Below are 11,884 nucleotides of genomic sequence, written 5' to 3'. Positions count from 1 at the left end.
ATTTTATGGGACCATTCCCATTGTCTAGAGGAAACAAATACATCTTTTTAGCAGTTGACTACGTGTCAAAATGGGTTGAGGCGATCGCATTGCCAACAAATGATGCCATGGTTGTAGCTGCGTTTGTGAAAAAGAACACATTTTCGAGGTTTAGGACTCCACGTGCCTTGATTAGTGATGAAGGAACATATTTTTGCAATCGATTGTTGAATAACCTTCTAGATAAATATAGAGTCCACCATAGAGTTGCCACGTCATATCATCCTCAAACAAGTGGACATGCTGAGGTATTTAATAGAAAAATAAAGCAAATCTTAGGGAAAACGGTGAGTGTGAATAAGAAGGATTGGGCTGCAAAGTTAGATGATGCCTTGTGGGCATATAGAACTGCATACAAAATGCCAATTGGAGCGTCACCGTATAAGCTTGTTTATGGAAAGGCATGTCACTTGCCTGTTGAACTTGAATACAAAGCGTACTAGGCCATCAAAAAGTTGAATATGGACCTTGAAGCAGCGGGTGAGAAGAGACTCTTGCAGTTGAATGAGTTAGATGAGTTCAGGCTGCACTCATATGAAAATGCTAAGCTTTATAAAGAGATAACGAAAAGATGGCATGACAAACATATCAAGCCACGTCACTTCGAACCAGGCCAACAGGTATTATTGTTCAATTCTAGGCTTAAGATATTTCCTGGGAAGATAAAATCAAGATGGTCAAGCCCGTTTAAGGTAGTGAGAGTCACTCTTTATGGTGCAATCGAGTTGCGCGCGTTAAATGGTAAAAGAAAATTCTTAGTGAATGGATACAGAGTCAAGCACTATTGGGGAGGAATAATGGATCGTGAGAAGACCAAAGTTGTACCCGTTGATGAATAAGTGAGTCCCCACGTCGTGCCGCAATAAATCAGGCTCTAGTTGGGAGGCAACCCAATTTTTATTGCTTTCATAGCTTAGTTTTTTAATTTTTTAGTTATAGTAGACTAGAGTTTGCATTTTCTTTGTAGACATAAAATTTATAAGTAGAATGGTGTGGGTCATGTAAATTAGATGTATAAAAGGCTCGAGGGATCGGGATGTTAAAAATAAATTGGCGAAGTTCAATGCCAGGGACAGTGCCCCACACTGCCTCGGGCGCCCAATCCAGAAAGTTGAAACCCCTAGCGCTAGGCATAGCGTGGGGCGCTAGGCTGAGGGGTGGCCAGGTAAGTTTTTAATTTTTTTTCGTTTTGTTTAATTATATATTTATTTTAACTCATACCCATAAAACCCAACCCATATACCCATCTACACTAACACTATAACCCATATTATAACATATACCCACCCATAACATAATTTAAAACATAACTAAAACACTCCCCACCCAAAACACGTTCTCTCTCTCTGTCTCTCATGCCCAGCTTCGACCGCGACCCTGCGCTTCCTTCTCTATAAAAATCTCTCAAATCTTCTCTTCCTCTCATCCTAAATCTTACAGGTATGTTCTTCTTCTTCTTCTTTTAATAGGTATATGCTAATGAACATCCCATCTCTCCAAACACCGTAATCCCCAAATTTTGCATCTAAGTTGTTTCTTAAGAATTGTTCTATGGTGGGTGGTCCGATTATAGGATGAAATTTATTGTGGTTATACTGTATACGGAGTAGTAAACTAGAATTCCCTCTACTTAGTTGAAATTTAGGCGGGCCACCATGTTCCACCATTGTTAAACTAAAGTACACACACTTCATGCCTACAAGGTGTTTATAAAAATGTTTGAATGAATGTTTTGTGCACCGGTGAAGTCTGAGTAACCGAGTGTAGTTGTATATGGTATTGGGATAAGTGTGGGATGTGTGGAGATGATTTTACATACTTGGGAGCTTGGTTTAAATGCACACATGTCGATCACACCATGTATTCTTTATTATGTATGTTGTAGCACTTTGTAAGATTAGCTAATTTAGTGTAGTTGTTGTGTAAAAAGTAAGTACCATATGTCGCTTGCTTGCATTGAGGTTAATTCAATTCGCCATGATCAATAACTTATGTGTGTGGCATCGTTAGTGCCTTTTAGCTATTGTGTGTCATTGGGAAGTCTTGACTACCCATTGCCTTGTGGTACAACACTTGTGCGTTTTAGACCACGATTGTGAAGTATTGTACATTGAGCCTTCGGTTTTAAGTGTGGGCTCATTTTTGACTCGCGTGACAACCTTTGGCGTATTTCTGGATTAGTTCTTACATTTATGCTTATTTTTGTTGTAGGTTTCTATGGCTCGTGATAATGCAAGTAAAGGCAATGGCATAGGAAGGTCCTCTACCACTGCCCCGCGCCCAAAAAATGCAAGCAAAGAGAAGGATCCTCGAGGCAAGCTAAGGGGAAACAAGTGGCCGAGGGATCACATCAAACACCATTGCAATATAGGCCTTGTTTGAAACTAACCAGTGATGTTGTTATTGCATGGTATACGGACTTTGTGCCGGCTGAATGGTACGTCTCCAAGATGGGGATTAATGTAAAAGCTTTATAAAGAAACTTCTCGGATGTACTTGACCGGTTGCGATCACTGAACACGGACAAACTCATAGAATGCCCCGGGCATGCAAATTTGAGCATGGTTCGGGAACTGTACGCCAACTAGAATGTAGACTTATTCAGGTCACATGTACGTGGAATCGACGTGCCACTGGATAGGAGGTCTTTATGTGCATTTTCGGGGGTTGAGAACGCTGACCCGAGAAGGCTAAAGGAATTTTTCACAAGCCTAAGCTACACGGCAATACGTCACACTCTTTGTGGCATTGATTCAAATGCCAAGTGGAACAGAAAGCAAGGTGATATCCATCTTCATATAGTTCGCTCTGATTTCAACAAGACCGCCAAAGTGTGGCAGAATTTTGTGCAAGACAAACTCATGCCAGTTGAACATAACAACGAATGCACTCGAGCTCGAGTGTGTGTGATATTATTTTTGATGACTGGGAGATCCATTAATGTGGGTGAGATAATGCTGGGGGAGATGGCCCGCACATGATTTGGGCGGCAGATTAAAAGGGTTTTCTTTGGCAACTTGCTCACGCAATATATGCTTTTTCGAGAGGTGCCGAGATACCCAGGGTATGATGAGGTGGTATAGGCGTCTAAAGGGCTATTGGACATCACATACTTGTTGGAGTCTACGTCTAAGCTTACTTAGGCTGCATGGAACGAACGAGACGAGAACTTCAACAGGTATATTTATAACTCCTTGAATTTAATCATGAGGCAGAGTTGGTGTCTCAGACGAGGAGCGTATGCATTTATGCAATGATTTGTCTAGTTCCTCCAAAGAGATGTTAGGGATTGCACCTGGCAGCCCCGTTCACTCGTCGGAGGACGCAAACACTTACAAAGGCTCCGACACGGAGGATAAGATTGGTGATGATGTCATGGGGCCCATGGCTTTGGTGCCTCTAGGACCTGATGATGATGTGCCCGGAGCTGCGGATGGTGAGCATGATGAGGAGGAAGACTCTGACTGACAGGGAGTTTTCTTTCCCCTACTCTGGTTTACATTTTTATATGCATTGAGGACTATGCATATGCTAACTGTGGGGTGGGAGAACTACTACTTGTGATATACTTTGTATAAATTGTATCAATTTGTTTCTCTTATTAGTTTTACTTTCTTTTATTAGTTTTACGTAGTCTAGTTTTTAGTCTAGTTTGTTTTAGAAAGAAAGAAAAAAATTTACAAAAATGCAAAAAGAAAAAAAATATATCAGAAAAAACTCGAACTTTTCCCGACGATGGATCTGTTGGACAATTTTCTTGAGGGATAAATTCTTATTCAAATTTAAATTTTTTTAGGTAGGTAGTATCCCTTGGTTTTTCTTTAGCCGCCGGTTCTTTTCCAAGGGTGTAGCTCAAATCGGGTAATTTATTTTCTTTAGGAGTAGGGTAGGAAGAAACTGAGTTAATATGAGATACCTAGTGACATGTTTGGTGTTGGCACATTATGTTATGACATGCATTCTATCTGCTCGTACATTTGAGTTGAATTGTGATGCCTGAGTAAATAGCCTATTTTGTGGCGGCTTTTCTCAGTTGTTCGACTTGTATGCTACATAATGCGTTAATGCTTAAATTTCTTAATTATATGTGCTTGCTTGAATTGAGGGTTGAACAAAACCATCTTGATTGAGTCATGTGCAATGTGTGTGTGAGGAATTGTGATTCTATGTGCTATCCTGTGTAGTCTGGAACTTGCGCTGTGTATTAATCGAAGAGAAATTGCTAAGCTTTGCTAATCTAGGAGATGATGTAAGCGTTTCTTGCTTGAGCTTAGATATGCATATCACTTGAAGATAAAAGTTTTCGTTGCTAGCCCCGTTGAGCCTGTAAACATTTTCGTTGGCACCCACGTTACAAGTCGTACCCCTATTTTATTCTTAATTTGAGATTGTTGAACCTTTACCTCCTAAGGCACTTATTCGCTAAAAGAAGTAAGGTGACAGATTGGGGATTAGTTTTTGAGTGGAACCATGGAAGGGCCCTTTGGTGCACTAAAGTTGAAATCAAAATTCACTAGCCGGTGAACTTTAATATGTGGAGTGTGTGTAGAAAAAAAAAAGAGAAAGAAAAAGACAAATTGCAAGAAAAAAAATGATAGTCAAATAATGTAGAAAAACACACACACCTCCTAATCTTACTAATTTGTGCTAGTGGGAGTATAGAAGTGCTTAATGAAAATAAGGGTTGTGTTGTATATGGTTTGTGGCAAGTGAATTAGTTGAGAAGAATATGTGCTCGATTTGTGAGTGTAGTGTATTAAAATGCCTAGTAGGGTTAGTCACTATTCCTAAATATATCATACTCGTCCCTTAGCCTACATTACAATCTTAAAGTCCTAATTGATCCTAGATTTGGCTAGCTTAGATTAGTAGAGATGTACACTATGGGCAAGCTTATGGTACAACCACGGGATGCATATGATATCTTTGTGAGAGTGAGCTAATTTTGTTCAATTGCATGATATCCTTAATTTATATTCAAAAGCATATTTGAATGTGTGGACTAGTCTATATTCACTCTTTTGTTTGTTGGTAAGGGCACATGATTTCAAGAATGATTGGTAATGTTTTAAACGTCTCTTGTTGGGTGAGTGCGCGAGTTGAGGGTGCTTAGTGATAACGAGTCGACTCTTAAGGTTGGGTGGTTACAGATAAGTTGTTTGAATTGAAATTGTTATACTTGGGCATGTTTAAAACGGGAAGAGTGCAAATTTTGCATGTTCATGCTTGATTGTCGGTATCGATCATAGTCAAAGGTAGAGTGTATGGTTATAAAATGAAGTGCTCCTCTATAGTTTAGATTTGTATGTAGTTGGGATAGAGTTGTAGGTCCCATTGCTCGAGGACGAGCAAGAGTCTAAGTGTGAGGTGTTGATATTTAGTTTAAAGTATATATATATTTATATGTATATCGCCTCATATTTTACTCGTGCTTCATGGATTTCGGATGTAAAATGTGTTGAGTTATATTAATTTGGGGTGTTTTATGTGTAAGAATCATTCGGAAGCAATTGGGGCGAAAGGTGCGAGATTAGAGCCAAAACGGAGGAAAACGGGAAAAGTTGGATTTTCAGCGCTCCAAGCCACCTGTGGCGTCAGTGGCAGAAACTTTTACTAGATAGTGCCAGGGCCAGCGTGGGATGTTGGGTTGGACGCTGGTGATGAGGGATTTGTCCAAGTTTGCCCGGGACAAGGTTATTTCGGCCCTAGACCTACCCAACACGTATAAAAGCAAGACTAAGCTTATTTTTAGAAGGGGACGCCACTTTGGAGGGAGGATACACACGAGGAACATCCGAGAGCGAGGAGATCTCAATTTTCTTCACCATTTCTTAGTATTTTCAATTATCCAACACTTATGAATTTGTTTGATACCTTCATGAGCTGGCTAAAACCCATAGTTCTGGGGTTGTGATTTAGCCAAGAATATTGTTGTTTAATGTTGACTTAACCTTGATTACAATTCATCAATATATGGTTGTTTCTTCAATTTTGTGATTAATTACTTAATTGTCTGGCCAGAAGTTATGTTCTATTTACTATATATGCTATGCTTGGTGATGTCGCCCAAACTCACACCACAAATATAGGTAGTGACGCGGTCGAAGCAATAATAAACCCCAACGCAAGTCGGGGTCGAATCCTCAGGGAGTTAGAATTGGGATTAGGTATATATTTAGTGTAATTATACAATATGCCTTAGATTACACTTTTACATTCTTGTTTATTGTTTCTACTTCAACTTTAAACTATTGATTGCAATTATAAAACTAGGAGACAATATATTTGGTTTTGGTTGTTTTCCAAATGATAAAAGATCTAGGGTCGTGACTTCCACCTAGGTGGTTACCTAATGCGTTGAAAACTCTAGGATAAGCCTAATTGGTCGGGGTTGTAATATAGCAATCACACGCAATTACCCACTCTATACCTCTCGGTAGTTTGAGTGGTTTTGCCCAATTTGGCTTTCTCAAGTCCAAATGGGTATTGCACAAAACAAGTGAATAATGCTCAAGTCGGGTCTTACTATCTCTAGATCCAACCCTTTAATTGGGGCTATCAATTTCTTGAGTTCACCCCAATTTCTTGTTAGCCAAGTTTTCCTAGACTTAGTCTCTCTTTCTCAAGTAGAGACTAAGTTAATTAGGCATGAATCAATATTTGCAACCATTAATTCTTGAATTCAAGCAATAATTAGGCTAAATATGACTAACCCAATCACAGACAAGTCCTAAATCAAATACTCATTAAGTACCCACACTAGGGTTGGACCACAACCATAGCTAAAAATTTAGCTACTCATGAAAAATAAAGAAATTAAGATAGAATGCATAATAATTAATTAGGGAAAGAAAGTCTAATTTTTAGAAACTAATCTAGTATAATATTACTCAAAACAGTAAAGAAAAACGGCACAGGTGCTCTCTCAAAATAAAACTTACCCTAAAAATGACAAAATGTTCTATTTATACTAAGTTGAAAATATCTGACAAAAATGCCCCGCGGAAGTTGTGCGGCCGCATAATTATGTGTGCGATCCGCACAATGAGACTTGGCTTGACAGGTTCCAGTTCTGCGGCCGCACTCCTTCAACTACTGCGGACCACACATTTGTGAGTGCGGCTGCACTCTTGCTTCTGCGGGCGCACAATTATAGTGCGGTCCGCACTTTGATCTTAAGCTCTAGTTGTGTGAGACTTCTGCGGACCGCATAAAAATGGTGCGGTCCGCATTTCTTCTTGAACTTTAAATCCTATCTCTCTTATCTTTAACTTCTGCTGGCCGCATAATATTGAGTGCAGCCGCACTTGTTATTCTTCGGCCGCACAATTATGGTGCGGTCCGCACTCCTTCAACTTGCCCAAAACCAGCTCTCTGAATCTCTTCTTCTGCGGCCGCACAATATTTGTACGGTCTGCATACTCTGAAGAAAAACTAACATGGCTCTTTCTTTGTTTTGCAGCCGCACACAGTATTGTGCGGTCCGAACTGTGTGCCTTTTGCCTTATTTTGGTCCTTGTCCACTTTTCACTCCTTTATGAGTTAGTTTTGACTTTTTTGGATCATTTCCCAATGTTCCTGTACAAAAGCACATTTCATTAGTTTTCGGGAATACCTTTAAGCATTGTTTAGATGAAACGCAAGTAAAAGAGAGCAAATAAGCGGTCAAAATCCTCACTTATCACTTGGGAAAATCATATTTAGATTAGAGAAGAATTGAAGAGAGCACGATCTTAACTATGAGGGGGAGAATTTGTGGTTAGGATAGGAATATACCTAGTCATCGTGCTTAATTAAATATCGTAATCTTAATGCGTTCTTAATAGATTGGTTTCATAGGAATATAGACGTTAATCTATTTTGAATAGGCGAATAATACTTCGAGAGAAGGCTACAACAGAAATTGTTCGATTAATTAGCAACCGTGAGTGAATTGTATTAAAAGGAGAGTTAACTAGAACACAATAGGATTGGTGAATCGATCACAACCTTGGAATATTGTCTCTATTGAATACACAACAATTATTTTGCTACTTGATAATTTAGTTATTATTTAGAATTATTGTTTAGTATAATCACACTCTTGAACTCGAATTGGCTCGACTGAATAACAACCTTGGTGAATTTAATGGGTAGTTGATACAAGTCTCTATGGGTTCGACACTCGACTTAACATTTTATTACTTGTACGACCACGTATATTTGCGTGTGCGTTAGGGAGCAACACCTGCACACATATGAGAAAATATGTATACAAAAAAATTAAAAATAAAATTGGTTCCTGAATTAGCACCAAAAACTATTTTGAACACTATTGATTGCCAATTCCCGGCAACGACGCCAAAATTTGACGAGCACAAAACACACAAGAAAATTCATGCTCGCTAGTCAAAGATAGTATAGTAAAATTATCATCTTCATAAGGATTGGATTTAAATAATATTCTAGTAATTTCTAGATTAACTCTATTTAGGATGATTAATATTTTGATTGGAATAATTATGAACTAAAATTAAATATTAAAATTAAAGTACATAATAATTGATCACGGAAAGACAATAGTTGAGCAACATAAAAATAATCAATGGGAGAAATAAGGGTCACGACAGGATAGGTGAAAGATAGCTATTCGAGATCTAACTCTAGTTAAATTCACTTCTAATATTCTAATAATTCTCACGAATTCACTCGATGATTAGTTCAATCGTATAGCAAGACTCCTCTCTCGATTAAATCCGAACTCTACAAGGTAAACTAATATAAAGCACTGTGAACGTATGCAAGAACACGTTAATGGACTGGTCTTTAGGAAACCGTCTCTCGAACATTCTCCTAACTTAGTTTAGTCAATCATTCAAAAATCTCTTTCGATTACTTTGAAGAATTGCTAAAGTAAACCGAACAAAATAATGTAAAGATAATCACCCAAAATATTTCTCCTTCGATTAAATAATTCGGTGAACAAAATTGCAATCAATTCAAAACTCTGTAAATAAATTCATGCAACTAACTAGAGTTAAAATCCACAAATATCAATTAAAGCACCATATATGTTAAACCCTAAAGTAAACTACTCCATAATCATGGAGAAAGTCATCGCAAATAAAGTTGAATAAGAAAATATGAATTCAATCCAAACTCGGGTGTTGAGTTGAGGAAAGAATGATGAATCCTTGTGCCTTAGAGTCTCCAATGCTCTTCCAATCTTCAGTAGGTCAAAAGTCCTCTAAAATCGTATTTTTGGTGTATTTATACTATATAAAAATGGGCCCGGACGAAACTACCCTTTTCAAGCCGAAGTGAAAAAATTGGTAAACAAAAATACACTGGCGCGTCGTGCCCTACGGCACGGTAGTGTAATTTTCTTAGAGTTCCGAATTTTGTCACTTTTTAACATCCCATATTGGTTCTCTACCCCTGAACACGATCCCGGTTTAATTCCCTGGGCTTCTACTTAGACTTCAAAACTTCAAATCATTCAATTTAGCTCCAAAATATCTTCTTAACTCGGAATCATCTCTGGCAAGGCATAACATACATAATAAGTAAAAATTACTAGCAACTAGGCTCAAATACAATTAAAGTACAATCATTAAAGTGCAAAATATAGTTTAAAACTTGAGTTCTTATCCTACCATCTAATATTTTGCTTTGATTTGACCTAGGGCTAATAAGGAGGTATGTGGACTTAGCGATGAATTTTCCATAGGAAGTTAAAGGACCATATTAGGGTATCTATACAATTGGTATTCACAGTTTTATTTGTACGTCTAAATTTAAATATTATAGTATTCAAAATTCATGCCTTGAAGTCATTTGGCTATTATATATAATGATGTGATTGAAGTACTTATAGTTGGTGCATCTTGCAACCATTACAAAATGATTGTATTGTTACTTGTCACATATTGTGTTATTGAAATATGTCAAATGGATGAATTGTTTTGCTGGTATTACTGTTTAAGCAACATGACACTACAACAAATGTGATATTCAGCTACGAAATTAATAGCTACGGCAAAAACTTTGTCACTAGTTGTTCACTTTTCGTGACAAAAATTATATTTCGTGCCTGAATATATGAGCTACATACTTTTAGTGACGAAACACAAAAAATTGTAGCAAAGTTTTGTCCTCTAGAGTTTCCCACCAAAAAATAAGTTGGCGCCATTTACTAGGAAGTATTTAGTGACAAATATAACGTTATTGGTGACGAAATATTTTTTGTGATTGATGTTGTATACTATTTGTGAAGAAATGGTTTTTGTCTTAATAAATACTTAAATTTAGATACGAAAAGGTTTCGTCACGAAATAAATTATTAAAATAGCGACAATTATAAATTTGTAGCTAAATAATACGAATTTTAGCTACAAAATATTGTACTTATTTGTGACCATATAGTTTTTATCACTAATAATGTAAACAATTTATGACGATTTTTGTTGTGTCCCTATATAATACTTAATTTAGCCTCGATGAGGTTTTGTCTCAAATAATGCGGTGCTTAGCTACGACTAAAAATTCGTCACATATCGCTCATTTTTGTGGTATATATTAGATTTTATATTTGGAAATAATAATTTAGTGATGATATTCGAATCTTATAACAAACTTTTCTAATAAGATTTCTCACCCAAAAAGAGTATTGGACACCATTTACTCGATAATATTCAACTACAAAAATGAAATTGTTGATCACACATTATTTTACTATTGACCTTGTACACGATTTGTGACGAAAATAAAATTATTTGTCTGAAATTGTTAAAGTTACATTTAACAAAAGGTTAGTAACGGAAAATTGGTTCTTAAAATAATGATAATTAGAATTTTTAGTTAAATCGTGTAAATTTTAGCCATGAAAAATCTTGTACTTATTTGTGATTCTAATTTTTGTCATTATTTATCTAAACATTTTGGGGGAATGGTTGCATTATTTTATTGAAATATAGAACTTAATGACCACAAATTACATGTTTATGTTATTACGCTAAGAATTCCTACTAAAAATGTTCCAATATGCCATTGAACTTTGAGAAAAGGCCCAAATATTATAATGTGTCAATAGTTGAGATTAAATACACATCGTATCATTGTAAGAATAGTTCAAAATATACCGTTATTCACTAATGACAGAAGCTTTCCAACACATGACCTTTTTTTACAAGGAAAAAAAAAACTCAAATTTGCCCTTAAAATGGGGTATGGGTGCGAACAGTTTAACATATAACTATATACAGTCAAACATTTATATAATAATCATCATCTATAATAAATATTTCACTATAATTTCTATTTTTTCTCTAATCGATTTTCACGTTATATTTTATAATCACATTCTAGCTATAGCTATAACAATAGCGGCTATTATTATATCAATACACTTGTATAAAATTGCCTCTCGATAACAACTTTAATTTATTCAAATACTGATTGATTTTGCATTTCATTATAGTGATGCCAATTATGGTTAATTTTAGCAAATTTTTTAATTTACTAATATTTTGTTGAGATAGAAAATTCAATTGTTAAACTCATGGACTTCCTTGAGAGAAGACAATTGAATTGTAACGACTCGGATGGTCGTTTTCAGTATTACAGCCCCGTTTCCCCATTTACTGCTTAATTTATGCTGCACAGTCGTTGTAAGACTTACCGGGTTAGTTGGTTCAGGTCCGGAAGGAATTCGGAGTGAAATGAGACAATTAGTATCATAATTGAAAATTTTAAGTTAGAAAAGTGACCGGATATGGACTTATGTGTAAACGATCCCGAATTTAAATTTTGATGATTCCAATAGCTCCGTATGGTGATTTTTGACTTAGGAGCGTGTCCGAAAAAT

This window comes from Nicotiana tabacum, chromosome 15, assembly GCF_000715075.1.
Source record: "Nicotiana tabacum cultivar K326 chromosome 15, ASM71507v2, whole genome shotgun sequence".
NCBI lineage: Eukaryota > Viridiplantae > Streptophyta > Magnoliopsida > Solanales > Solanaceae > Nicotiana > Nicotiana tabacum.
This window is presented reverse-complemented; position numbering follows the sequence as displayed.